Here is a 28000-nt window from a genome sequence, read left to right as displayed (position 1 = left end):
AAAATAATTCTTAAATTTAATAAAATCAAGGTTTCATTTATGATTTTTATTACTAGTTTTGAAAATTATCAGAACATTTTTTAAAAATAGGTCAATAAAAAAAATATAATTAAAACAAAGTACATTTAAGGAATGTCCGAAAATTCTAGTTTATTTGTATGTTAATGAAAAAACTTTTTCACTGTTTATTTGATAAGAGTTTACATATTCAATTACATAAAACATATAACAAATTTTAGTACATGGTCTTAACATAAATTTCATTCTTATAGTTCAAGATAATTTGTTTATAAATATAACTTTTCTCCATTTCACTTATAAAACTTGAATTTTATTTGACATATAACAGCTTTCTCTCGAATCGCTACTTCAATCTATTGTTGTTTTGATCTGGAAAAGTGAATACATTAAGTCAATCATTGCCATATTTATACATACAAATTAATATTTGAATACATATCTTTTTTGCAGCTCAGCTGATCTCTTTTAAAGTAAGTTGACATATGTCTAATTAAAATTAATTGGTATGATACAAAACAAAACCCAACATATTTACAAAATAAAAAAATCTTAAAACTAACTACCCGAGGTGAGTGTTTCTAATTTTCTCCTTTTCTTTCCATCAGAATTAATCGATATTATGTTATTTTTCTTTTTCATATAATTGTTTAAAAATATATTTGTAGATGTTTTTATTAATAGCCTTAAAATATTAAAATCGGTATGCTTCAATGATGGACAATAAAATTCCGATAGAAAGAAATCATGTTCTTCGACTGTATTTAACGTTAAACATATTACTAATTCCCTCTGAGCTTTACATTTTAAAAACTTATTTTCATGACTAGTGCTAATTAATTTGTTTATTGTAATGTAATTTAGCATAATTACATTTACTAAATCAGAGTGCGGATACAATAAACCGCCTCTATCAACATTTTTAATAAAATTGAAATTTTCTTCTAAATTAGCAAAATTTAAATGTTTGTCTAAAACTAAAAACTTTTTACAAATATCACACTTAACTCTTTTTAGTACTACTCTTGCACAATAGCCTGCTAAATATGTAAATATAGGTAACTGTGGTTGAATCATATTAAAATCCTCTTCAGTATAAATTAAATCGAAGTCTGTTGTTTCTGACATAAAATTAGTAGATTCTGACATAAAATTAGTTGATTCTGCGTTAGGTTCATTATCAATTTCTATACTATTTTCTAAATTAATATTTCCAAATTTTTCAGACGTTAACGTTAATGGCAATAAATTTTGGATTCTAATTTTGGATTCAACTTCAAACACTTGTCTTATTGTAATTAAATATTGAGAACCTGCCATCGTCCTATATTTACCAAAACGGGCTTCAAGATTGTCTGTCTGAATTTTGCCTGGAAGCAAATACTTGAAATTTAATTCTGCCTTGCAATATTCACTTAATTGTAAAAGCCCGTGTGTCGTGTGGGAAATTGCATCGTGCGTTTCTCTGGTTAGTTTATTACATTTTACATTTAATCCTTTCCAAAAATCTAACCATACTAGAAATTTTTCTAAAAATTTTGAATTTTCTTCGGCAGGTACGAGAGGATTTTGAAGAGGATTTCTAAATCTGTCACCTTTGTGCAGTGTTTTTACATTTACTATTTCCCACCAAGTTTTTATTAATCTAATAAATTCAGCAGTAGATCGGTGGTTAGATAAATTATGCTGCTGACCTATTTCTAACAGTCCCTGTATAACATTGTCGTTAAATATATTTAATACTAATTTCACATTTTGTTTTTCAAAGCAACTAGGTGAGAGAGATTTTAAATTTAATGTGTGAGCATATTTGACAAGTTGATTATTTTCCATTTGATACAATTTTTTCACATTTAAAAAGGAAGCTACAGATAAAGTATCATCGTTTACATTTTCAAAAGATGGAAACTTAATCGACTGATCGGTATCTTTCTGATTAATCCAATTATTTCGTATACATTTCAATACGTGAACAGAATCTAAAATATAAAACAAAGGTGCATTATCTTTGCAAGGATGTTTGTAAACTATACTGACTTGAGGAGGTGAAGCAAAATAAGACATCGCTTTACGATTTATAGAATTATTGTCACTTACGACACAGACTACATTAAATCCTATATTCTGTAGACCGACTACAATTCTCTTAATGAAGTTAAATAATTCCATTGCTTTCATCGTTTTTACAGGTAAAATATGCACAACTTCTTTAAACGAAGAAAGCAAACTTTGTAACATAAATACATGAGCAGATTTAGCTGCTTCTTCAGTGTTATAAGCCATACCTACAATATTTCCCCCTTTATAATCAAAATATGGCTTAATATAAATTTCGTCAATCATTAAACTAACAACTTTATCACTATCTTTTAAAAAATGAAACTTTTGTTTAATATAAGTTAAAAAATTTGCCTCATTTTGTTCAATCTGAGGATCGGTATTATATTTTAAACAAATTTTATGAACTGTAGTCGGATGAGGTAAAATCATATAATCAAAGCTTCTGATGTATCTATATGCGTGGGGAGATATTGAGAACAAAATGCTACAAAATATTACAAAATCAGGTGAATATCTATAACGATTTTTTTTACAATTGAAAAGTTTTACTTGCTCACTTAAAAAATCGATATATTTCCTCTTATCTTCATCTATTAATGTACGAGTCGATGCTAACGTATCGAGGATCAATTGAATATTGTCATCGACGGAACTCTCGTTTACATTTTGGTGAGAAGATTTAAAAGTATTTAATGTTTCAATTACATCATTAATATTTTGAAACGCTAATGGGATTTGTTTATTATTTAAGCGAGTTAGTTGGGTTTTGTTTTTATATAATGTTAATTTTAAGTCTTGGCTAAATACGGCAGAGAGCGTAATGACGGGGGCTGGAACGTCTTCTATTAAAATAAATTTTACCAGGCCGTTTTTCTTGACTATGGTCCACTCCTCGTCGACATTATGGCTATCTAGACAAACAATAAATTGATTAAAATTGGAAAATACTCTATTACTATCATATTTAGCTTTGGAACGATAGCTGTTGGCAATTGCAGCTTCTATATTGGAATTGTCGATACGCGTGCGTCTCTCTTCTGCACTCTCTCTGGTCGAAGTAGAAGCCGAAGCAGATAGATAATCTGGACAATTGGGTAGCTTCGTCGGAACTGCTGATTCTTTCAATGCTTTTTTGTCCAAGGGAACGCTCAGATGACGTCCGGTTCTTTCGTCATAATATTCACTATTTCGTCTGAAATCCGTTTCGGTAAAGTGGCGCTCGCATACCTATGTTATGTTATGATCCATTATATTGTAGGTTAGGTGTGTGTATCGATCAACATGCAAAATATAAACAAGCACTTATATGTGTAAAAACAATACGTACCCTAGAATGTCGAGTAGGAGCAAAATGTGCTCGATGAATCGCCCGGATCCATTTGTTTTTAGTCGCTTCATCTCGAGGAAATTTGTAGACGCTGACTTTGGGGCCGTTCTTGTAGTTTCCGTTGCAATTTGGGACACAACACGTATAAACCATGGTTGCAAATACACCAAATAACACTGAATAACACACGACGACACGGATAAATGGTTAACTGCGATATTTAACCGATTTTTGGTAAATAAACACGCGCACGTGAATCTGACGCGTCGCGCGCCAACGGACGGTTTAGTTCTGGCCGCCGCCGACCGTCGCGCTCTATACCGTTGGACCGTGACGTCACGGCTATGGGAAAATCCTACGCGACGGCCTTAATACAGAATGGTGTTGCTTAAACTTACATATAACCAGTCTCTCGATAGTTGCTCGCTTTATATATTTATTGTTAACATTGTTTAAAACATATTGAAGCACCCACACGTCGGGTTTTAACACAATATCTAATTGGTATTGACGTATAGCAGATATATACGCCAAGAAAGTTTGGAAAGTTATATCGAATGCAATATATAAACTGTATCATTAAAACTTTTCGATTAACCGTTTTACTTTTGCGAGCAAGGATTTATATCCTTGGTATCGTATTTAAGTATATGTTAGGTTATTTTATTATATGTATCACGTACAGAACATGAAAATAAATCTACAAGTAAGCTATAATATTAGGGGTACCCAAAAGAAAACTTTGACGCTCATTTGTGACTTATTTGTTGTTCGAGTAGCATGTCTTTCTTTTGGTAATGTTTAGATTAGCATTTGGAGAGTGCGCTACGAACATAACAATAAAAAAAACACCCTAAGTTTCAATGGAAGATTTTGTTCCGAGTAGGGTGTTTTTACGCACTTGTATGCTGTATGAATTTCACAAAAAAAATTGGCAATCACGGCAACCAAAAATATTTGTGTCGTCAAAAAAAGTCTGAAACTTTTTGTTTGAAAGACAAGCCAAAAACCATCTATGATTACTGCCTAACTGCAGAAATTGAAGCCAATACAGATAAGACAGGATATAATCATGTTTTAGCATTTAAAGACACTTAAAAATATTGGGAAGACATGTGGGTTCCACACGCATTAAGCGACGAGAACAAGGCGACGCGCCTGCCTCATATTACGAGAATCACGCGAGAAAAAATTAATGTTCTCGGATGGAAAACTGTTGCTCATCCTCCATAGTCTCACGATACAGTAACATCAGATTACCATTTATTTAAGTCCCTACAACATAATTTAAATAATAATAAAATAATTGTGTTAGTGTAGTTAAAACACTTCTTTCTGAATATTTTAACTCACAGCCTGTCAGTTTTTACAAATGTGGGATTAAAAACTTGCCTGATCATATTCATGATGTATTCAGTGTGCAGAAATTTGTGGTTCTGTCAAAACATTCGGATAAAATAATTACGTTTTATTTTCTAATCTCTTTCTAAACTATCACCCATATCATAATTGTACGTAATTAGCAATTTGTAGATTAATTCGATAGTATTCAATAATATTTTTTGGTGTAAAACAGTGATTTTTATAAAATGGCACAAAGAAAAAATATTTCTGCTGAACTGAAAATTGCTATTTGTATTTCACTTGGTGAAGAAACTCATACGGATCAAGAAATAGTCCAACAAATCAACGAGTCTCTTCAATCAGTGATGAGAATAAAAAAATGTTAGCACACTTGGACAGCAACCATAAAGTCACAACGACATAAATGTGGACGGATAGTAAAATTGTTTCTATTGCATTGCAAAATAGGTGGTTAAAATTTCCAAACAAAAGTTTTACAAATTTCATGATGCCATAGCTCATAGTGTGAGAGTTTTTGCCATTTTTTGTCAATCTTCGCGATGAATAATACGAAAGAAACACCGTCCTAATCTTTATCGCAGGAGTGATAATGTTGAATGCAAACAAACGACCCCGATCGCAAAGTGTTAAAAAATATGGAACACAAAAACATTTCCAAAATAAATATTTATGTGACGAGAACGCAAGTAAATATTTTTTGTTGTCTTTCTATCTATTTTAGATAAAATAGGTGCGAATACTCATTCTATTGTGTTTAAACGAATCGATCGAATAAAATGAACGTCAACACCTATCGCTCATTCTCATCACTTTGGTGAGATTGTTTGCCATAACAATGTTTACGCATCCAAACGTGTTTGTATGTAAGTATACATATACACAAGCAACGTAAAGAAAATCAACTTTCTTCGAAACTCAATTAGATACTGGCAAACAATGACAACATAATTTCGTTCTTTATCAAGTCACGTTTTCGATTGACTCACAAATCATGCAAGCATCTCATTGCATATTACCGAGCGGCTGCAGCTTACTATTGCCTATAAGAGTAGTTTAATAATACATGCATAGTCGCAAAAACACACATAATTAGATGATGTGAGATGCTTGAATTTAACCAAGATATGAATCAAGTAGACGGTGCCAACTCTCTCCGGTCTCATCTGGTTGAATCGGTCGAGTTACCTCATCGAAACCAGATTCGCCAAGGATTGAAATATAAAACTTTGAAATTGTTTCTCTGAACAATACAATTTCTCTTACAATAAAAACTTTTCACTGTGCTCCATATTATGTTCAAGCTTAAGTTGTAAGCATGAAAAATCAAACGCGTGTCAGTATCTGTTTCTTCCATCTGGTAGCGCAGGTTCCTTGTGCGTGGGCAGGCTCTCTGTGGGTCTAGTGCACGCGGCGTAGCTCTAAGTATTCGATTATCGAATAATATTCATTTAAATAAATACATCAATTATTTGATTTTACTGTAATTTTAAAAATGATTACGCATTATTCGTTGGTTCTTAACATTGTTTAGATTGCTCCTGCTGTTGAAAACACCCGATCAATAACGGTTGCTGTAGGCTTAATTGTTATGAATGTTTTTTAAATTACGCTTAACGTTAATATTTTTTTAGCAATTCAGATTATTTTAAATCGTGGTTTACATTTTTAGTTACAGTTCGAAATTTGATGAATTACTGGTAAAATCAGAAAAGCGTCTCTTTCACATAATCAAAAGCATAAATGGTATCTAGTAAAATAAACTTGTGTTACTGTATGTTAAATTATAGTCTCCCTTTAATCAAGTATTGAAAATGTTCATTCGAACTGGGAACATTTTAGACTTCTAAATAAATCAATAATGAGATTAATATCTGTCTGTTCGGTCATTTACATTGGAATTTCAAATCCTATAATTTTTTTAACCTTTTAAATGCCAGCGACTAATTTGTCACCTGTTATTTCTCTTCATGTGTCAGTATATTTTTTTTAAATAAATATAAAATATTCGGTTTCCTAATAAATGATGTTAGCACAATTAACTTTACGAATTTAAAAAAAAAAGTACATAATTAATCTGTTTAAAAAAAATAATCAAATGTGGCTCACTGGCGAGTCGCTGGCGTTTAAGTGTTTAAACAAAAATAAAAACTATTACCTTGCGTGTTTGCTATTGATGAAATCGTGCGAAATTTGTTAAATTTTATCATGCGTTAATTTATTAAAAATATAAGGAATAGTAAAAAACGAGTTTATTTAAATATTCGGGTTAAAGGGCGGAGCCCAGGTGGCGGCACCTATGCAGATTTGCAGGTTTCAGTAGGGTGGGGGTAAGGGTACTAAGTGTCACCTGGCAGAGGGTTTCTTGAAATCAAAATTTTAATGATCTAAATGTCTCATTAAAACTTCGATCGATGAGTCATCCCTTAACCGCTTACTGACTTACTTTTTCTCAGACAACTTTTCAAAATCTCGGAATTTTCCCTAATTATAATAGCTAAGTGAATTGAAAACTAACTATTGGTGACTAGAAAAATAGTCATATGAAGTGCAAACATATCCTTATTCTGATTAAATTAAATTAAATTAAATTTAACTTCTCGATTGGTTTTGAAAAAAATCACCAGACCCGTAAATATTAAAAACCGAATTCTTAACCAAAATATATGAAAAGTATACAAAATACAAAAACATATCAAATTAAAATTGATTTAATTATTAAATTAAAATGCAATGTGTATTTATACATAATATGTGCGTGTGTTAAAAAAATTCTACATTTTAAGAATCAGTTCAAAGTAACGTCTAAATACCATATCTTACACGTGTTCGAATAAACTGGTTAATTGAATTATAAGTAGAAACTCAATGTAATAAAAGTATATGGTAAATTTCAATATTCAGTTAGCGAGTTACTCGGTCATGGTGAGTCTCGTTCATATCGTAAATCAAAGGCAATACTAAAACGTGCGAGTTAACTCGTCCATGGGGAAATTGGATCATATATTTTTAGCGAGTATGTTTATTCATGTGGATTAAGCGGTTAATACGTCGCGTCATGGTAATTCCGTCTTTTGTTCTTATGAGTATTTGGCCGCTGCACATTTTATGTTTTCAAATATTTTAAAAATAATGGAGGATAAATTTTGAAGCGCAAAATGTTGAGCGTCCTGTACCCGTACGCTTCCGCTGTGGTACCTCGCGCCAACGAGGGACCGACAGATTTATAAAATTACTTAAAAAAATCTTTGTTTTGCTTGGACTGGTAAGAGTTACAATTAAGACTTGCGCTGTTTTATTACTAAAATATGTCGTTTACCGGAAAATATGCTATTCTTTTTTGCGATATTCGTAGGTTAGTTGGTAATATATATTGGGTGTTTGCTTATTAATTTTAACTATTATATACAAATATGGTTGTTGATTAAGTTGTTATTAATTTCGATAGCGATATAATATATTTTAGCGTTCAATGATGCAGTCATGCATAAAAAAAAGAAAGGAAACTACTTTAGAGACGAGCGCACAAATTAATATAAATCACTTGCTGCGATAGTCACCTGAGATAAACTGGTTGGAGATGCGTAGAGATAAACGGCGTTTAACCACGGAAGACAGATCTAAAATAGATTTGGGTAATTACTTGAGCTACCCACACACATTAACTATGAATAATATTTTTCTCAGTAGAGATTTGAGTGTTAAGCTCGAGTGAAAATCCGTTGAAGAAAAAAATATATTTCACATGGAATCATATGTGTATATTTTAAAGCAATAATAAATAATTTGTCGTATAGAATCGATTGTATAATATTACTTCCTCTTGGTAGAGCATAACTACATCCAAAATCTAAGTTCTTCTGTGTATTTCAATATTTGTTGATAGCTAACTAGGTGGCGTCATACGTTAGTTTGCCGAGTAGAGCGCAAATTTGTCAGAAAAAAAACTATGCCAGTTGCCTCTGCAAATTGCCCACTTCCTGATGCTGCGTTACCAGAAAGGAATCCCACAGTTGGTTCAGTATCAGCCGAGTGTCCATCCCGCCCGTTAGTTTGTGACCCACTGATTGTTGCAGCGCAGCTAGTGGGATTTCAGATCTCAGATTGTAACACCGCATAGCCTCGGGGCTAATTTGTAACGAAATGACCATTTCGTCGGCTGCTGCTGCATCCAGCGGGACGTGAAAGTGGTCGATTGGATTTTTTTAATCCTGCCAAACATGTATCGGATTAACTGTGTGGTTTTGATGTAAGCAAATGATTTCTTAAGTGGCGTTTTAAGATCAATTTGCGATAGTAAACGGTGGAGAGTCACTTTTCAGAGGTGGAGTTTTATGATGGAAACTTCACTAAATTGCCCGTTCATTATAAATATAATTAGTCTCGATATAAAGTTACTCTCTGATTAGCAGATTCCGTTATTTATTGCAAAATTGCAATAATTCTGTACTTTTAGAATACGAATGTAAAGACGAAAGGCAGCGTAGTAGTTTAGGTGAGACGACGAATGTTACATAATGTAGCTGTATTTGCCGAACAATAGCAAGAGAGAGGCGAAGCTCATCATATGCGAGTGTCCGCCAAATAAATTGCGTAGATTTTGACTTCGTACTGAAGAATTGGTGCTAGCTTTCATAGCATAAATATATTAAAAAAAAATTAAATAGTGAAAATAAAACCTAATCTAATCCACGACCTTTCATTAACCAGCACGATGGACCAATAGTATAAATCGGTGACTAATACCTTAATGACTTGAGTTCGAATCTCCCATAAATTCAAGTGATTTTCTATTTCTATCGTATCTATAAGATCGGTATTAGCGGTTATTATATAATTATAATTCCGATCCATCATTACAGATTAGGTTTATCTAGATTTTCCTAATCTCACAGACGATTATCATGCTAATAATTCAAATAAAATAGATGTCACAGATTTACAGGCTTTGAATGTCTGGTGTCTCGCTAGTTAGTAGTTGTTGATTGTGTTAACTTCGTTGTACCGCATTGAGCTAACGCTTGTCATGTTGTCAAAGAAGATTTACAATAAATATATTTGTAATATATGGCTCAAATTTTACCTTTCGTTTGATAAAAATATTGTGGTCTATTTCTTCTTATGAGTCATTAGAGAGAAAAAAATCACGCAAAACTCACGTGATCACTGAGATATGGCTCAAATATAAGAAATAAAACACTAATACTTTTAAAATCAAATACAATTTTTAAAAATATGTCTAACCGTGACTTAAAACGTTTGAAAACGAGTTTTTAAATGTTTTCTGTGAAATAAATTTAATGTTTTAAAAAATAAGTTAATTGGGTGATACAATAACAATCTCGAAAACTTTACTTCGAGAATTAAAAAACCAATTCTTCCCTGTGTTTTACATGTATCTTTACACCCCTCCCGGTGAACAACCAATCGCAGGGCATAAATTTAAAAACACACGTAGATCACGTGATGATATACTGTATAAGCTGCTTTTTTCCACTTTTTTTTTTGAATAATATTAATTTATTTTTATCACTGTCTTAATAAAATATTAAAAATATAAATATGTTTAATTGCATTTTTATTATTAAATAGGGATGACTTAAATAAATATTTTGTCTTATAAAACGAATTAATTTTGAATTTATTTTCTTCGGAAAATGATTCATGGGGTGTTCACTGTTCTGAACTATTATGTCCAACAGTAATGCACAAACAATTCGTTTTATGGAACAATTATTTTATATATTATTAATTTAAATTATCCTCATTAAACATTACGTTTTATCAATTTTTATTTCGACAAAATGTACAAAAATCCTTACTTAGTATTTACTTATTGCTATTGCTTAATTTGTTTATATGAAAAAAACCTACTGTGGCGCGGCAGTTTTGCAGATTTACAAACAATATGAATTTTTTAAGAAAATAGTAATAACTTTTTAGAGTATATCAAAGTTTAGAGTATATCAAAAATTATCATATTTTTTATTAGTATTTATAATAAATAATAACAGACAATATCCAATTTTTTTTAAATTTTACAATCTTTTTAACAAAAATATTTTACGTTGCTATCAGTTAATATTTCTTTGCCGTTTTCTAAATCCTAATACAGGCAGCCTCGACTTTCGCATATAATTGGTTCCTGAAAATGTGTGCGAATGTTGAATGTACGAAAGTCGAGGGAAGTAAAAAAATTGAAATTGTGTGTATTTTAAAATATTTATTTATCAAGTAAATATAATATGTTTAAGAGGCGTTTAAGAGACACGTTTAAGTGGGGTTTGCGGGTGTTTCCTTTGAAAAGTTATCAAGAGTTAACTGTTTTCCACTATTCTTTTTCTTTTCTTCATATAGTATTTTATAACATGATATGTTTTTATTGATCGCCCTAGGCACTTAAGATATGCGTTCTCCATTGGGATCACAACCTTCCATAATATTTAAAAAATTGTCAAGGTGCGTGAAGGATTCATTCATATTTTTCAATGTTAAAGAGTTTTCCAAAATAAACCTGTCTCATCTACATTAAATATTTGGCTAGAGGAATATTCTCCATCTTCAATAATTTTGGATAATTAGGAAATAAATTCATTTGTAGCATCTTTATCCGCATCAGCCGATTCTCCAGTAAATTTAATATTAAATTTTAAAATTGTAAAATCAACCGTTACTTGCTTGAAAAACCGTGTTAAAATCTTTTTTTAATCTATCCTTCCAATCTTTGTACAAACTAAGAGCTTTTGCTTGAATAATTGAAATACTCAGAGGGACATCTTTTTGATGTTGGTCATCGATCCACGATGACAAAGATTTTCCATTTCATCCATGTTTTTTTTTTGCTGTGTTTTTTTGGAAACATATCTTTAAAGATTGCGGGAATATATCTTTATTTTCCACAATTTTGAACGTATTTCTTAATTATATTTTTATTTTGCAAAATTGAACATTTCGTAGACCTGTTTGTATCATACGAACGTCCGATTGAAGCAAAAGATTCACCGCTATCAGAACGTCTAATCATTTCCATCTTTGTCTTGAATCGTGTGAAGTTTATGAGTCCTTGATTTATTTTTGTTCGTATCAACACAACTTTTTCCGTTTCTCACTCGTGTTTATATTTTATTTAATTTAAAAAAAAAATTATTTAAAAAAATTGTTTTTTTTTAAATGTGCGAAATAGCGAATTGTGCGATAAATTAATTTTGCGTCCATAATACAGTACATGAAATAATGTCTTAAATTCATCAAATAAATTCATAACAACCCCATGACCACATAAAACAAGACCCAGTCATAATTGTTAGGTCTGAAACGAGTGATATAACCGCACCCGTCATATTTTCCCAAAATACCCCACAAAAACAACGTAATTGGAACAAAGGTTATATGAAATATTTCATGTTTTTTTTCGTGTCACATACATTTTGAAAAAAATATTCCAATTGCTTCTGGAATCATCTTTCAAATTATCCATCGCAATGCTGCAAATCGTTTTTCTCTATGGCAATTTTCTTGAAAATCGATCGATTTCCTTTCACCGTGATTACGCTCGATTATAATTGTATCTCATATACGTTTCTATTTTATTGCAAAGCTTATTCCGTGTTGTAAAATGGGTCTTAAACCGGTAACTATGCAAAGTGCCATTGTGCCCAGCAGCTTACATTGTGCATAAGCATGTGTGCGTGTAAGCATCGAAGTGGCATTTTAATTCTCAAAGGGGGACATTTGGTCGAGGGTCTTTGAATGAATGTCAGATGCACATTATATATTCTGTGTCGTGCTTTGTTTAAAATAAGGGTGCGCTAAAGTGCTTGAAACTCTTTACAAGCCAGATATGTCAATTTTTCTGACTACATGCCAATTTAGAACAATTGATAGATTGACCCTTGATTTGCACTGATTAATGCTGATTCATGTTTGATCGATTGTCTTTAACACCTAATGCAGACTGTAATGTCCAATGTCCGAGAATTGTGTAACGCACGTTTTCTTTTATTGTGTTGTTATCGAACGGGTAGTATTAATATTAGACAGACAATGTTTTGAGATTGTAAGTGTCAACTACTAGGTATACAAGCATCCATCATAGTATAGTACTTGAGTGGTGGGAGTATGGGAGATCACACATTGCGCGTTGAACGTGTCTTTAATATCTCTTTGATGTTTAAGGATTATTATTATATAACAAAAAAATGACACCATTGCTATAAAAAAATATACAAAATAAATGGTACTTGTTAATTAACACGGCGCCACGCTCAAAAATCACCAGTACAAATCCAAACTTAATCTAAACAAATTACCCATTATACACGTTATTATATTTGTTCATGTTAGGTTTGTGTCTGAACAGATCTAAATTTGAGCGCGGCGCTGTGCTAACTATCAAGTACCAAATAAACTCTTTAATGGGGAATTTCTACTAATTGTAATACTAATTGCATAAATTAAAAATCTTGTTGTATGTCGTGTTTGTCATAATGAAAATTTACCCTGGGTTTGCGTGATATCTATTCTGATTTAAGGGTGCGCCATAGAAAAAGTTTTACGACCGCTGTTTTACATGATTAATGACCGTTTGCCCGTTTGCTAATTGAATAATCCTCATACTTATTCAAGTCACACGGGTCTGTCGCTTGTCATTCGCAAAGCACATTCGCTCGTGTGACAGATGGGAATTCGTGAATTCGACGCGCGAACGTGTGCAATGCCGTTGTGTGACCTCTGCATATTTGCAAATTTTGTGTTAAAAACAGTATTTTTTTGAAAAGTTAGAGAAACGTAGGAGTGAAAGACAAAAAATGTCTCATTCAATCAAGACATGAAAATTCTTGAAATATTTTGGACTCTTTCCAAGAGGTTGACAATTTTTTTTTTAGAATATCCGATACAATGGGACATTATACTCGTATATCTGGTGTAATGTTTTGGAACATCTTGGATTCAATGAATTAAAAAAATTCTAGTATTATACATTTAATAATCTCGAAGAGCCATACAAAAAACTTATGTTACTTTATAACAATGGAATGCATTATAAAAAAAATCATTTTTATTATGAAACGTTACAATTCCATGACCGCATGGTTATGAGTGACACAGTTATTAATCATGACACGAGTGTTCATTAAGATAATTACTATTGATTAGAATACGCATTGCGAACAAAATGTTAATTGAAATCAAGTTCTTATCGCGAGATTTTCTATGTATTCAGTTGTATGTTAAACAGTCCTATATCAAACAAAACAAAGCTCTACAACTCGCGGCTCCAAATAATCCAGCTGGTCATAGTAGAGAGTATTAACTATAAAGAATGCCATTGGATATCTCTAAAAAAGGATTACAAGTCGTATCCGTATTTGTATTCTATAATACAATTTAAGCATACAATTCATCGAACTCAATGAAGCTCTTTTTGAAGTTGCTAATTAGTGGTGTCGATAATCCGTAAATGCTTGACGACTTTCAGCTGCGAGCTTTATGCCTGCACTACACTCTCTGGAAGTTGTCCGAACGGAAGTTACAATTGAAGTCGGTGAAAGTTCAAATAAGCGACTACACTGCTGCAAATTTCATATGCCGTCCGGACGGCGGTCGTGAATGACGTCCGGACGGCAGCTTATGTCACGTACAGCCGGCATATTTGCACGCAATCGAAAAATGTGCCTCATAATTGCAATTTTTAAATTGTCATATTATTAAAATTACGCTACTGATAATTATAAAAGTTTGTGTGGGCACTCACCAATACAATATCAGTGAAAAGTTTTCGGTCGTAAATATTCAATTTACGCAAAATATTTGTCCGCTTTTGCAAAATGCCATAAGGCATAAAAATGATACTTCAGAATACTAACACCACATCTGTGACTATCCTAGAATTTGTCGTCATCGATTCTAAATAAGAATTCGTTATGGTGTGACATTTATATAAACCGATCTAGGAAAATACATAAGGATATTAGAAACGATTTTTTTTAACAAAATCAAGTACTACTAATTATTTTTTAATTATTTAATTTTATATGAAAAAAAATATAATAACGATTTCTGTTAGAAGAATATACTATCAAAAATATAATTAATCCCTTTTGGTGCCCTAAAGTATTCAAATATGTCAGTAAGAGTCTGTTGAAGTCCCCGATAAGCATGTGGTATTATAACTTGACCACGTGACCACGATGCAGCGCTCGACATGCGTGTTAACCATAGGACGCCTACGCTCATACTGAAATTGAACCGAGCTACTCGTTCTATCTCAGTTTGTGAAAAACCATATCATTATCTCTCTCACTCTCGTCACTTGTTCAGAAGCGCTCGAAGCTGACCAAGTCGACTGAATTACCCCACTTTACCTCCCGTTCTCGGCAACCTCAGACAACTTCCGAGAGATTTTAGAGCGGGCAGAACCAAACTCGACCGAAGTAACCCACTATATTCTCCGTCCTTGGCCAACTTCCAGAGAGTGTAGTACAGGCATTAGAGTGCCGCGATCGCGTCCTTTATTGTTGCCCGTCGCGGGCAGGACGTCAGAGCTTGCACGAATCATTAAGCTTATCGGTGAACTAGCCAAACACAAGGATGTTTTCGGCGATCGCTACGAAAAGCTGAAATTTCATGCATATTTAAAAAAAATATTTATGTGATAATTCAACATTCCGTGTGAATCTTTAATATATGTATGTTTGAGATGATGTGTTGTATATGTATGTGAAATATTTAATAACACTGGTTCTTATAGCGAGATGATTGTGAAGCATTAGGGAAACCTCTATTATAATTAATAAACAAACATTTAGTTTTACTCTCACAAAGTTTAAGTGCATTCTTTTTTAACCATATATTATATATTTTATACTTAATTCATTATTTGAATTATCTACAACTTCTTTAACCCTTTATGTGCCAAAGTACATTGGTGTAATATATCACCATAATGCCAGCTATTTTTTAAAACGAAAAAATATGTATCAATTCTTAACAAAGTATCTTCCGCAAATAAATGTATTTTACATTTTTTATATTTATTAATTATATCATTAATATATATTGTTGTAAAAAATACAATCTGAATTAATTATAATACTTTATACAACTATTTCCTACCCTTAGCAATTAAATTATACCAATGGACTAAAATAAAGTAATGCATACGCTAACAATAAACCAACTACATTTTTATAGCGAGTTTTATACGTAATTAAAATGGTTATTATATTATTAATATTCATATATTTTTTAAAACGATTAATCAATAATTTTTAAAATATAAATCGATTTCTTAAAAATTTTACTAAAAACATAACAAAAAAATTGTAGCCGTGTAGTGATATTTTTTTTTAAATATGTCCATGCATCAGTCGATTCGATCACATTAAACTTCTGTTTATGTTGCGATTTAACGATACTTGTTCCTAGTTTGCTTACAATCTTGCAAACACCGGATAGTGACGAATAAGCTTCTGGAATTGCATTGTACCACCTACTCACCGCTTAAATACGCGCTTCCACGTTTTCCATTATCTATCTACATTGTGTAACTCGAGTGTTGCGGCAGTTTATCGACTCCCATTTGTGAATATGTATTTATTTTAAATATGCTTATCGCGAGATTGCCTTATGAGTGTACCCTCACCTTTATGGGTCAACCACTTCGGCGATAATGTGATTTATATATACGCGTACTAGAGCACGTCCCGGAATGTCCTTTAGGCGCTTATTTCTGATTCATTTTGTCCCGACGCGTAAAAATTCAGTGCACCCAGAAGCACTTGAATTATTGCCAGTGGTTTAAAAGACGCGACACTGCTAAATCCGTCGCAACTATGCAACGGTTTCATAACTCGGTGTAGGGTTACAATCTTGTGTGGCAAGTTAATGGCTCGGATCATTCGAGATTTGCACGCGAAACCCATCAAAGGATGGCTTGACTCGTGGAGGAATGACACCATGCCAGTGACGTCCAACTTCTGGTTTTCTACGAGTTACTTTCATAAAACTAGTCTTGAGTATTATTTTAAATTAAAAGGATATCACATGTTGAAAATATAGAGTAAATCTTCTGTAGCTAGGTTGGAACAGCTAAGCAAAATCGCACGTAGTTCTTTGAGGACAACATTATACAAATATGTTCAATAAAATTTTAATTTACTAAGATATATTTATCAAAAAAAATTATGCATATTAAACCGCTGTATCAATATCAAACTGTCATTTTACTTTAAAACAGAAAGCCGTAACGCATTTTTTTAAATTGAGCGAAGACTTGAGAGTTCATGTTTAGCTCTACCTTTTATCCACCCCTTTGTGAAAGCATTAGTTTCAAGATAGATGACCGTCTGATGATTACAAAGGATAGTTCAAACTATGTTTATTCGATGCGCGTCGTTAGTATTTTTTTCTCGAAGCTCGTGCGTATTTCTGGCGTTCTGAAGTTCCGTATTGCGTATTTCTGGGTGTTCTGAAGTTCCGGTTTCACTAATGTCATTTGCAGGTTTTTTTAATACTATGGTTAAAACCATAACGGCTTGTTATACTTTTTGAATCATTAGTCTTTATAATATGTGTATTATAATTTATAATCGATAGATGTTACAGCTTGATCCGATTTTTAATAACAGCCCATTTTTATAAATACAAATTTAATTCTCTTTTCGCGGCTCGAACCCGTGCTCTCTGAATTACCAATCTAGACTTACGGACTATGCTATTCCGACCTTAAACTTAAAATAAATCTTCTTCACTGCTAATTTGTTTCAGCTAGAAATAAATTGGAGAGTGATAGAAAGCGTTTTACAATCGCAGTATTATAAAAAATGCTTTATATAGATACTCCTCAATTGATATACTAGATCAGTGGTCACCAACCGGTGGTTTTATTTTAGTCTTCACAAATGTTTAATTGAATATTTATTTATTTTTAATTTTCGCCCTATTAACTAGCATATTTATTAACTACTTAATGCCTGAAATATTTTTCAAAAGATATTTTTTTCTCTCTCTTTTTTTAGATATAAAAAATATATTTTTAAGTAAATAATAAATCAACATTTTCTCCAAAAAACATTTTTTTATTAAATTATTTTTATTAAATTATTTTTATTAAATTATTTTTATTAAATTATTAAGTATGATATATTAACGAACGAAAAAATCATGGTAGTGGTCCGTGAAGTTCTGATGGTTGGCGACCGCTGTTTTAGATGTCGGCCTTCTTTTCGCGCTACGCGCTCATAAATTCGCCATTACTCACACCAAATCTAAACCTGTCGGCGACTCTTCCATCCGTAATCAGACTTTTCCTATTTTTGTTTAGTCATTTGCACATATATTTGCATTGTTTTATTTCTAGCGTAAACACTATTTAACTATACCCTATTTGCGTTAACACAGTCAGTTCGAGAGCTATCCATTTCTTCATTGAGATGGCAAGTATGGGTTTACGACCCTACTATTAGCTTTTAAGCACACGATATGGATATTCGTTCGATATTTTTTCAAATTTATAGAAATATATATTTTTTATATTTATCAATCAATCGAATTAATAATAAGTAAATCGAACAAATATCCGTATCGTGTGCATTATAGCTAATAAATAATAGAGCCGTAAACCCAAACCTTCCATATTTTTCTCAATTATGAATAATGATTAAATGGATAGCTCTCCAACTGACTGTGTTAACGCAAATATAGTATAATTAATTTGTACTTTAACAGTGAAACATGTATGAATCTTTGATCGTTTTAATTAATCAAGAATCGTAAAAAATACTCAAATATATGTTACATCAGACATTATTATCTCTTTATTAGCATACTTTTGTTATATTAAAAAAATAGGTCAGCACCTAAATGGTGAAGGGAAGGCGTATATCTTTTATCAAGGAGACCTTCTACGTATTATGTGTTCCTGGTAGCCCGGCTTTTTGGGCAAAATTTTGCCCGTAACTTGCATGCCCAATTACAAATTATCGCGTTTTAATGCTGATTTCAAAAACGTTTATTTCATGTCTGTCCTGTTATGATGTAAGGCATCGTGTTTCGTACATCTTTTGATGTTAATATTACATATGATAACATTTTTTTACTATTTTTTAACAATGTGTTTCATGTAATATTTGAAGACATTTGAAAATTAATATGTATTCAACGCGCATACGTGATATTGATAAAGATCTCTTATGGAGTTTTCCCAAGGTAAACACTAGTTAATGCCATAATTATAAAGTACAAAAGGCATAGCATTACTTTTAAAAGTTTAAAGTTTGCTGAATGTTGCATTGTATAGGTTTTGTATAATATTTCCATTATTTGCGTCGATCTCTTGACGGCATAATGTGGCCAAAAATGGGCTTGCGCTCCCCGCCTGGTCCATATGCTGTGACAGTTGGCCCGTTTCGCCAAAACCACTTCGGAATTTGGTAGTTAAAGTCGTACACTTCGAATCGAATGACCCTCGCAAGCCCAGGTGCTTATTATCTGGATTTTTTATGATAATTCACAAAGGTGCTAAAAACGTGGTTGTTTCTCTTCTGAGTTGAAAACGTACCCTAGCGTGCATACATTTTTTGTCGAGGGTATAATGCCTAACCAAGCGGACCCCGGCCGAGGTCAGGTATTTTTTGCTCTCCACCCACGTCGAGCTCTGTCAGAATGTTGTCTTGATTGGACACACAAATACGCCTTATGCCACTCTATTGATCGGTTTGTTTTGCGACGTTGACCCTGCCCAGTCCTCTCTTTTAATCTTCTAACGACCTCTAATTGTGCGAAATGTGTGTGCTATTAAGGTACCTACAGACTAGTGAAAATAATAGGACAATCTAAAAATACAATGTACTCAATTATGCTTTCTCGAGCTTAAGTCAAACTATTTTTCTCCAGATTAATTTAATTTAAAGTTAATATTTCATTATTAATTTTAGTATTTTTTTTTATATTTGCCAATCAAAATTATATTTAGTGATTTTTATAACATTTAAAAAACATTGCCATATTTTTCACATGCGTCTGATTGCTTATCACGCGTGAAAATAATTATATTATGCACGTGGCATACCAACTACAAAGATCTATTCAGTATAAGCAATTTTATTCATCCTTGTATTACAAATTTATTTCAATAATTGACTATATAAACATGTTTAGCCTCTTGTCTTTACATATTGCAGTAGCACATAAGCGGTCATCAGCACCTCGCTGTTCAGCTTAATCATCTTGTTGGAAATAGCACAGTTGCCATAGAAATGGCAGTCAGAATGACATGTGCAAATACCATGCTGGTACTGTTCACCGTTTGTGACGAGTTCTTGTGACATACACATGTATTTTCTGTTTTATAAAATATAAATATTTCGAGGTCTTGTGCGTTTCGTGTAGGTCGTCCTTTTACACCAAGGGTCAACAAATATAGGAATTTAACTCACATTTCCAAACCCTTGAAAATTTCAAAAGTATGCGCTATAACGGAACGGCCGACCGTCGAATTGTGGCGTTGCGTATGTGGTGCTCTTATTGCTTTGCATTATTTCCCATGTAAATAACAATTAAAAAAATAAATGAAATCTCTATTCATACAAAAATTTGCTTTAGCAGCGTTTTTCTAGTCTTGATGCAATTGCAGAATACATTTAGATTTCACAATTAAAAAATTGGAAGTGATTAATCTGCAAAATAATGGCATGCTAAAAGGCAAATTCCAAGAAAATATACTAAATATGTCTTTTAGCTAACGAATTTGGTCAATTAAGATCATATGCCTGGGGATTTATTTTTATATTTGCCAGAATCTATGTGAAAAGACATTTTCAATGATGAGTACATACATTTATAATTTCATGTCAGCATTAATAGATGACCATTTGTAATGTATTTTGACGATAGGAAGTGACGAACTTCGAACTCCAGTTTGACGAAATGTTATCTCAGAAAAAAGAAATTACGTTATTTTGATAAACTTATTAATAGAAACGCGTATTTTGAGCAATTTGCGATATATGCTAAAATTTATGTTATATTCGAATAAATAAAATATTCAAATTGATACTATAATTAAAATTTATTTATTTTTATATTTTGCAGCTTTTTTTATTTTTTAAAAATAGTTTGCCTACTCCTGTTCTATTCTATCTGGGCATATTATTCGTGGATGCAGCTTAGGGGTTGCAGTTGCCACAGCATATAAATGCCCGTCGATTAGTCACCTCTTATCTCGCATATCATGTTTTTGCCTTTGTCCGGCGTATCTCATATGCTAGCCACAAATATATATAAAATTTAATTATAAAAAAATGTTTAATCAATTTTGCTAATTTAAAAACCACTAATAAAATATTTATCATATCACTCGAACATAAAGTATTTGAAAACACAAAACTTTTAACTTTTGCTACTAACACGTAAGCGTGTAAAATCACAGATAAGAATTTGTATATTGATAGAGACAATGCTCATAACTGCAGTAATTGCATGGATCACTAAAATAAAAATAAAATAATGCCTGTTCTAAGTCAAGTTCAATTATGATAAACTTACCACTTAATTCCATCTTAAATATGTGCTTCTATCTGATTATAATCCTAGTCTTAATTAATTATTAATATGATAGTAAAATGAAACAGCAATTGTTCACTTAATCATGAGATATCTAATTCATGCATTAGATATCTAAATCATCTATAGCTCTCACATAATCGCTTATGGCGTTACGATATTGCGCAATTGCTCGAAAATACTCAAGTTATAAATAATGTCCGGCCATTACCTGCGAATGCGACGAGATTTTCGCACAAGGTGTCTCTTTGTGAATTTCCATCTGACCGCGTGGGTGTCTCAGCTTTTGAACCCGGGCCAAAATACCTGGTTTTATTAACCGTAAAGTGGTAACCGGCTGACCCGAATGAATGGGGGACCGATTCGACTATTACCATTATAGCCGAGAGCCGTGCAATTAGCATTCGAAGGTCTTCATGATTGTAGATGTTTTTTTCTACTAATATATAGATGTTTATTCTCTCGTGAGTAAAATCAAGGGCACTGCAGTGTGCACGGTGTTGAAGAGATAAGCACGGCTGTGTCGTTGTTTCATTGTAAAATCGTTACCGGCTAACCCTGATCGTTATCGTTGTTTACACTCGTCGCACCGGAAGGTCTGTCAGTGATTGATTTTGCTCAAGTGTATTATTATAAAAATATGCAAATCAACGATTAAAATTAGCAGCCGTATAAGAAATATTCATTTTTATTTATTTTTTATCTATATCTCAATTAAATAGGTGGTGTTATAAAAATTCGTATCACACCTCGCTTGCCCTCACGCTTGTGACGTCAGAAAAGAGCTTCGGTTGAACTCCTTGTATTTTATATAGATGGTGTTGATAGTACATCTCGTGGCCTTGTTTGTGTCACATTATCTCCAATGTCTTCCCAGAAGATCGGGCTGAATTCTTGAATTGTTTACTTCATAGCTAGATCAAATTTGACATGAAGTGGAAAACGGAAGCTTTTTCTGTCTTATTCCTGGTAGCTTCGCTTAGTATGAGTTTGGCTAAGCTCTTATGTATCCCAAGTCGGAAAAAGATTAGTAAAAAACTTATGTTCTGACTTGTATTCCAAGAGTTGTGAGTAGACTCTTTTGGAGACAGAAAAAGTTTTTTCGCTCTTTCCTACTTTCCACCTCTCCTCTCCCAGGCCAATGCGACGATTTGAGTCGGAAACAGACATGTTGTCCGATACTTATTTTATAATAATGTTATATTACGCAATGGTCATAATTTAATCAGGTGGAGATTTGGCAACGCTAAATTGGGTATTTAAATTCCATCGACTTGTCGGCACTTGTTTTGGTCCTTTTATTGATGTTGATATAGAATGTGTTCCAAATTTAAAAAAAACTTTTTTTATTGATCGAACATTAAATGTATTTCAGTAATTATGAAAAATCATTTTTTTCAGTCAGTATTTATAAATAATAGCTAGTATTTTAATTATATTTTCTGTATTTTAATCTCAAGGACAGTTTTATGTTGACAGCTGGTTAGTAGAATAATACATGGTCATTACCAAGGTGTTTTAGCTGTAACTTGCTTGGTTGGGCTCGCAACATTATCAGATGTCAACACAACAAGCCAAGCGTGCTTTCTGCCGCCGCTCTGTCATTATTCTCGCTTCGTTCATCTCTCTGAATACCTTCGCGTCCTACATATAATTAAATAGATTCGTTGCGAGTTATTCATTCTCGCTACGACAGTTTAGTCGAGAGCGAGATATTTTATAAGATATTTCTAAAATTTATATTTATAAATGCTATAATTTTTATTTAAATTCACACGATCGTTCAATATTTTTATTATGATCATATGCTACTTTTATTCTAAATATTTTATATATATTCTGACCCTGAATAATAAAATTATGACCATTCATTATTTTAATTATGATCGTCCTATATTTTTATTTTGACTGTATGCTATTTTTATTCGAACCATTTGATATTTATTCTGATTCTGAATAATATAATTATGATCAAGCTGTTAATAAATATTTGACCTATTACAGATTTGATTTTTATTCTGACACAAAGTTTATTTAAATTTTGACCATTCATTAAATGCCATAGAGTTTATATTATAATTCTAACGTTGGAAATAAATAAACGTATCCACACAAATTTTTAAAGCATGCCTCAAAATTTTATAAAAATACTGCAGTATTTTATTATTTGAGTTGATGTCATATATGTATGTATATACAAACATACATACATACTGTAGAAAAAATAACTTCACTTAATACACTTCGTATACACTTTATCTAGGCACCAATATTTGATCGATTTTTGTTATCAGGTATTTTATAATGTATTATCAGTGAAGCTTTTGTCGATGTAACGATTTTTTGCTTTTATACGAACTACAGACGGCCCTCGACTTTCGTACATAATTGGTTCCTGAAAATGTGTGCGAATGTTGAATGTACGAAAGTCGAGGGAAGTAAAAAAATTGAAATTTTGTGTATTTTAAAATATTTATTTATCAAGTAAATATAAGGTGTTTAAGAAGCGTTTAAGAGACACATTTACGTGGAGTTTGCTGGTGTTTCCTTTGAAAAGTTATCAAGAGTTAACTGTTTTCTACTATTCTTTTTCTTTTCTTCATATAGTATTTTATAATATGCTATGTTTTTATTGATCGCCCCACGCACTTGAAATATGCGTTCTCCATTGGGATCACAATCTTCCATAATATTTAAAAATTTGTCATGGTGCATGAAGGCTTCATTCATATTTTTCATTGTTAAAGAGTTTTCCAAAATAAACCTGTCTTATCTACATTATATATTTGGCTAGAGGAATATTCTACATCTTCAATAATTTTGGATAATTAGGAAATAAATTCTTTTGCAGCATATTTATCCGCATCAGCCGATTCTCCAGTAAATTTAATATTATGAAAAGAATACCTCATTTTAAAATTGTAAAACCAACCGTTACTTGCTTGAAAAACCGCGTTAAAATATTTTTTTTAATCTATCCTTCCAATCTTTGTGCAAACTAAGATATTTTGCTTGAATAATTGAAATACTCAGAGGGACATCTTTTTGATGTTGGTCATCGATCTACGATGACAAAGATTTTCCATTTCATCCATGTTTTTTTTTGCTGTTTTTTTGGAAACATATCATTAAAGATTGTGGAAATATATCTTTATTTTCCACAATTTTGAACGTATTCTTTAATTATATTTTTATTTTGCAAAATTGAACATATCGTAGACCTGTTTGTATCATACAAATATCCGATTGAAGCAAAAGATTCACCACTATCAAAACGTTTTTAAAAAAAAAAAATTAAAAAAAAATGTTTTTTTTTAAATGTGCGAAATAGCGAATTGTGCGAAAGTCGAACGTTCGAAAGTCGAGGGCTGCCTGTACATACATATATCATATAATAATAATAGCCACAAAATTATTTTTCCTAATCATTTAATAAAATATATAATTTTTATGTATAGTTCCACTAAAAAAAATACGATAAAATGATAGAGAATCTTCGTTTTGCGTTGCTTATCGGTTAAGAGCGGGAGACGAGGACGAATCTTTTTTTGTACTGCGATGTTAATTTGATATTTCATTCACATCTGTCGTAAATATTTTCCATTTAGGGTGCGAATCTACTTCACCACCTCAATGCAAATGGTCTGGTTATAATATGTCACATTTTTATTGTTATGAGATTTGATTCACCATTTTTTCTATTTTAAAAAAATCTATTCAAGATTGAAAATCTCAGATCGACGAAATTATAGTCGATTTGGAATCTAACTATTCATTAGATTCATGAGAAATAGATATGATAAGCAATTTATTTTTTGTTTTAAAATTATTAGCTAATCATAACCCGCATACAAAAATTCAGTGACTGAAAAATCATAAATATCTTATGTAGCTATCAAATAAACACGCTTGAGAGTCGCTATTGTTTCTTAAACTTTGTATATGTTAAGACACACTTATATTTATTAATCAACTCGTCATTCCTACATCTATCAACTATTTAATTTTCTTGATCGTTCACGATAATTGATTCCACGTATTTATGTAGTTTATAGATATAAATAAATATATACGTAGGTAATTGCTGATGGTTGATTGGTCGCTTCGAGATTTTCGCCAAGATAAGAGATCTATCTTGAGCGGCTCCTAGACGAGTCGCCCGTCGTTGACCATAGATTCTCAAAGTGGCGAAACGCTTATTGAATGTTTCACAATCTCATTTTCGCAGACGGTGCTTAACCTTTTGAACGCTGCAAATTTTCGCCCATAAATGTCAGCACAACAACATAATGTTTATCCTTAATATCAAAATTGTGGCACGCTCCAATCGTTGCACCAACGCCACTTAAAACATTGTGAATGCACTCTTGTAAATGTAGTATAACCCTTTGTTAATTTTGTGTCATGGGTATCTGGGGATTAATTTCAACCCTTGATATTATGATGTCACTTGCACGTATCATATATAGGGAAGGGTTGTTCAAATCAAACAAATCCAGATTAGTAACGAATGTATTGTTTTCAATATTGTGCAAGTAAATTAGTACTATTGAGAAGTGCCTTTGAGAACATAGTCAGAGAACAAGTAGCAGATCGATCTATCAATGTCGGCTGAGGTCACGCAACCAAATTTCGATTTTAATTATCTTCTATTGAAGCACTCGTGTGTGTATGTACGCGTACCGAATCAGCATTATGATGATGATGATGATGATGAACGTAGTGGTGATGGTCCATTACTGCAGAGCGCCACTCCCGCTCGAAAAAAGAGTTGCGCAACTCTGCCATCATACAAATAGGAATTCCTAACCCTTTGAATGATGCTACAATGACGTCAAGAATATAATTTAAAGCTTTCTTTAATTTATTTATTAAAAGCAGGACCACCCCTTAAACTTTGTCAAATGCTTGATCAATATCCGCACACAGCGCATCTCCCGTCTCCATCCAAACAAGTCGCGGAAATCGATTAATGATATCGATCAATGTAATTAATCGTTTTAGATTTAATTCGCCGAGCGAATTGGATAAAGTTTAATCGCATCGTCAATCTAACGAACTCCGCGAGTACCTATGCACGTCGAAGGGATAGCTCGCTACTAAGTTCCTTGTTGTGTAGTATATCTACCACAGCGATGGCACAGAAACGTGACCGCTGACGACGTGCTTCCACGGCCAGATTCAATTAATAATAGGTGAAACGAAAGGTGGAAGAAGAAAATGGCCGCGGTAGAAAATAGGTGGAAGAATAAAAACGTTCGTTACCGTGGCGAATGCCAAAGTATGACATGCAACAATTTGGACGGTGACGCCATTTCAATGGACAAATGGCTTTTTCCTTTTGACGTTCGCTGGCGTTGCGTAATTCGGAATTAACCAATTTACTCGTTCTTGGCACAGGTCAATCCAGAAGTGATATACTGGTAGTCGAATTTGAGAATCACACATATTCATACAGAAGTATATCGATATTTATAAGTTACTAATCTGATCTTGAAAATGTAACGTTAACCTTATGAAGTCCAGCGGCATGTACATATATCAAGCCTAAAATGGTTTTATCATTGCATGCCCAATACATTTTCTATTTTTTTAAGCCATTTTAAAAGATTTGCTTTTATTTCATTAGTTACTCAAAGATACTTCTATCAATATATTACGGTAAAAAGATTTAGTAATTCTATAACATTTTACATGAATTGTTAAATTACTAAAATTCGTCGTAAAATCTGTTAATCCATCGATGGATTTTGACTAGTCTGTGCCAACCGCTCAAAACCTAGACGTGTGATTTGTTATCCACGGTTCTCAATTTAAAAAAGTTTTTTTTTAATTTACGTACATATTTTATTTAAAACAATTAAATTGCTGTTTTTATTTCAACTCAATATTTAGACAACATATTTTGAGAGTATTAAATTACGAAACGTGAAGTTGATGTTGACGAAGCAATTGACATATACTATGGGTCTAAAACTGTTTTATTTTAATCGAGCTTCAGCTGTTCGATGCATAGATCATGCTGAAGGATATCATATATAATGATTGATCCAACTTCAGTTTCCGAACATTAAAAAAACACAAATTTAAAGATATTTGATACGCCTGTGGCTCAACGAGTTCGCGCACGTCGATCATTTTTGGCGTAGTCGCCTCAAGTAGACGTCCCGAACGATGTTCATCACTCGTGGATGTTCGACCACATTTAAACGCATTCACAGTTTTAACACAGATGTGCTATGAACTTTATCAAATTCAGCTTTGATTTCTTTCGGTGTTTTGCCTTTCGAATGAAAGTGTTTAATAACTACATGAAACTCGTTTTTTTTTCATTGTTTGAAAACAACAAAAGTCGTTTGCTTCAATCGATTATAAATATGAAAATGGCGGAAAATTTTACAGCAGTCTATTAAAAGATGGTTCTTTTGTTTAGACACTACTAGCACTACAAATTTGTTTAGACACTACTAGCGCCATCTATTATAGACCTATCTTTATAAATAGACGTCAAAATTTTTATGGTTAACATGGAAATATGTATATGTAAATCAATTTTCATTGTTCAAACTGTGTTTTTTAATTCTTTATAACTTTTCGAATTTATTTATTTATTTTTAATTTTATAATTTTGATATTCGTATAGTTAAAAAAACAAATATTTTGCAATTT

At 32.2% G+C, this 28000-nt stretch overlaps 1 protein-coding gene and 1 long non-coding RNA gene across 10 annotated transcripts in view; one reads left to right on the top strand and one right to left on the bottom strand.

The window, feature by feature from the left end:
- LOC148237156 (rho GTPase-activating protein 23-like) overlaps positions 1-28000 on the top strand; it is a 199593-nt gene that overhangs the window by 2781 nt on the left and 168812 nt on the right. The gene's annotated exons all lie outside the window — the stretch shown is intronic.
- Positions 125-3722, bottom strand: LOC148237157 (uncharacterized). Its single transcript, XR_015809145.1, has 2 exons — positions 3407-3722; positions 125-3306 (listed from the first exon to the last, which is right to left on the bottom strand). It is a non-coding gene; the product is annotated as an uncharacterized LOC148237157 (long non-coding RNA).

The sequence above is a fragment of the Plectrocnemia conspersa genome, unplaced genomic scaffold, assembly GCF_051122295.1.
Source record: "Plectrocnemia conspersa isolate PC_06_02 unplaced genomic scaffold, ASM5112229v1 ptg000003l, whole genome shotgun sequence".
Taxonomy (NCBI): domain Eukaryota; kingdom Metazoa; phylum Arthropoda; class Insecta; order Trichoptera; family Polycentropodidae; genus Plectrocnemia; species Plectrocnemia conspersa.
Note: the sequence above shows the minus strand (reverse complement) of the source record. Positions and strands in the feature narration are given on the sequence as shown.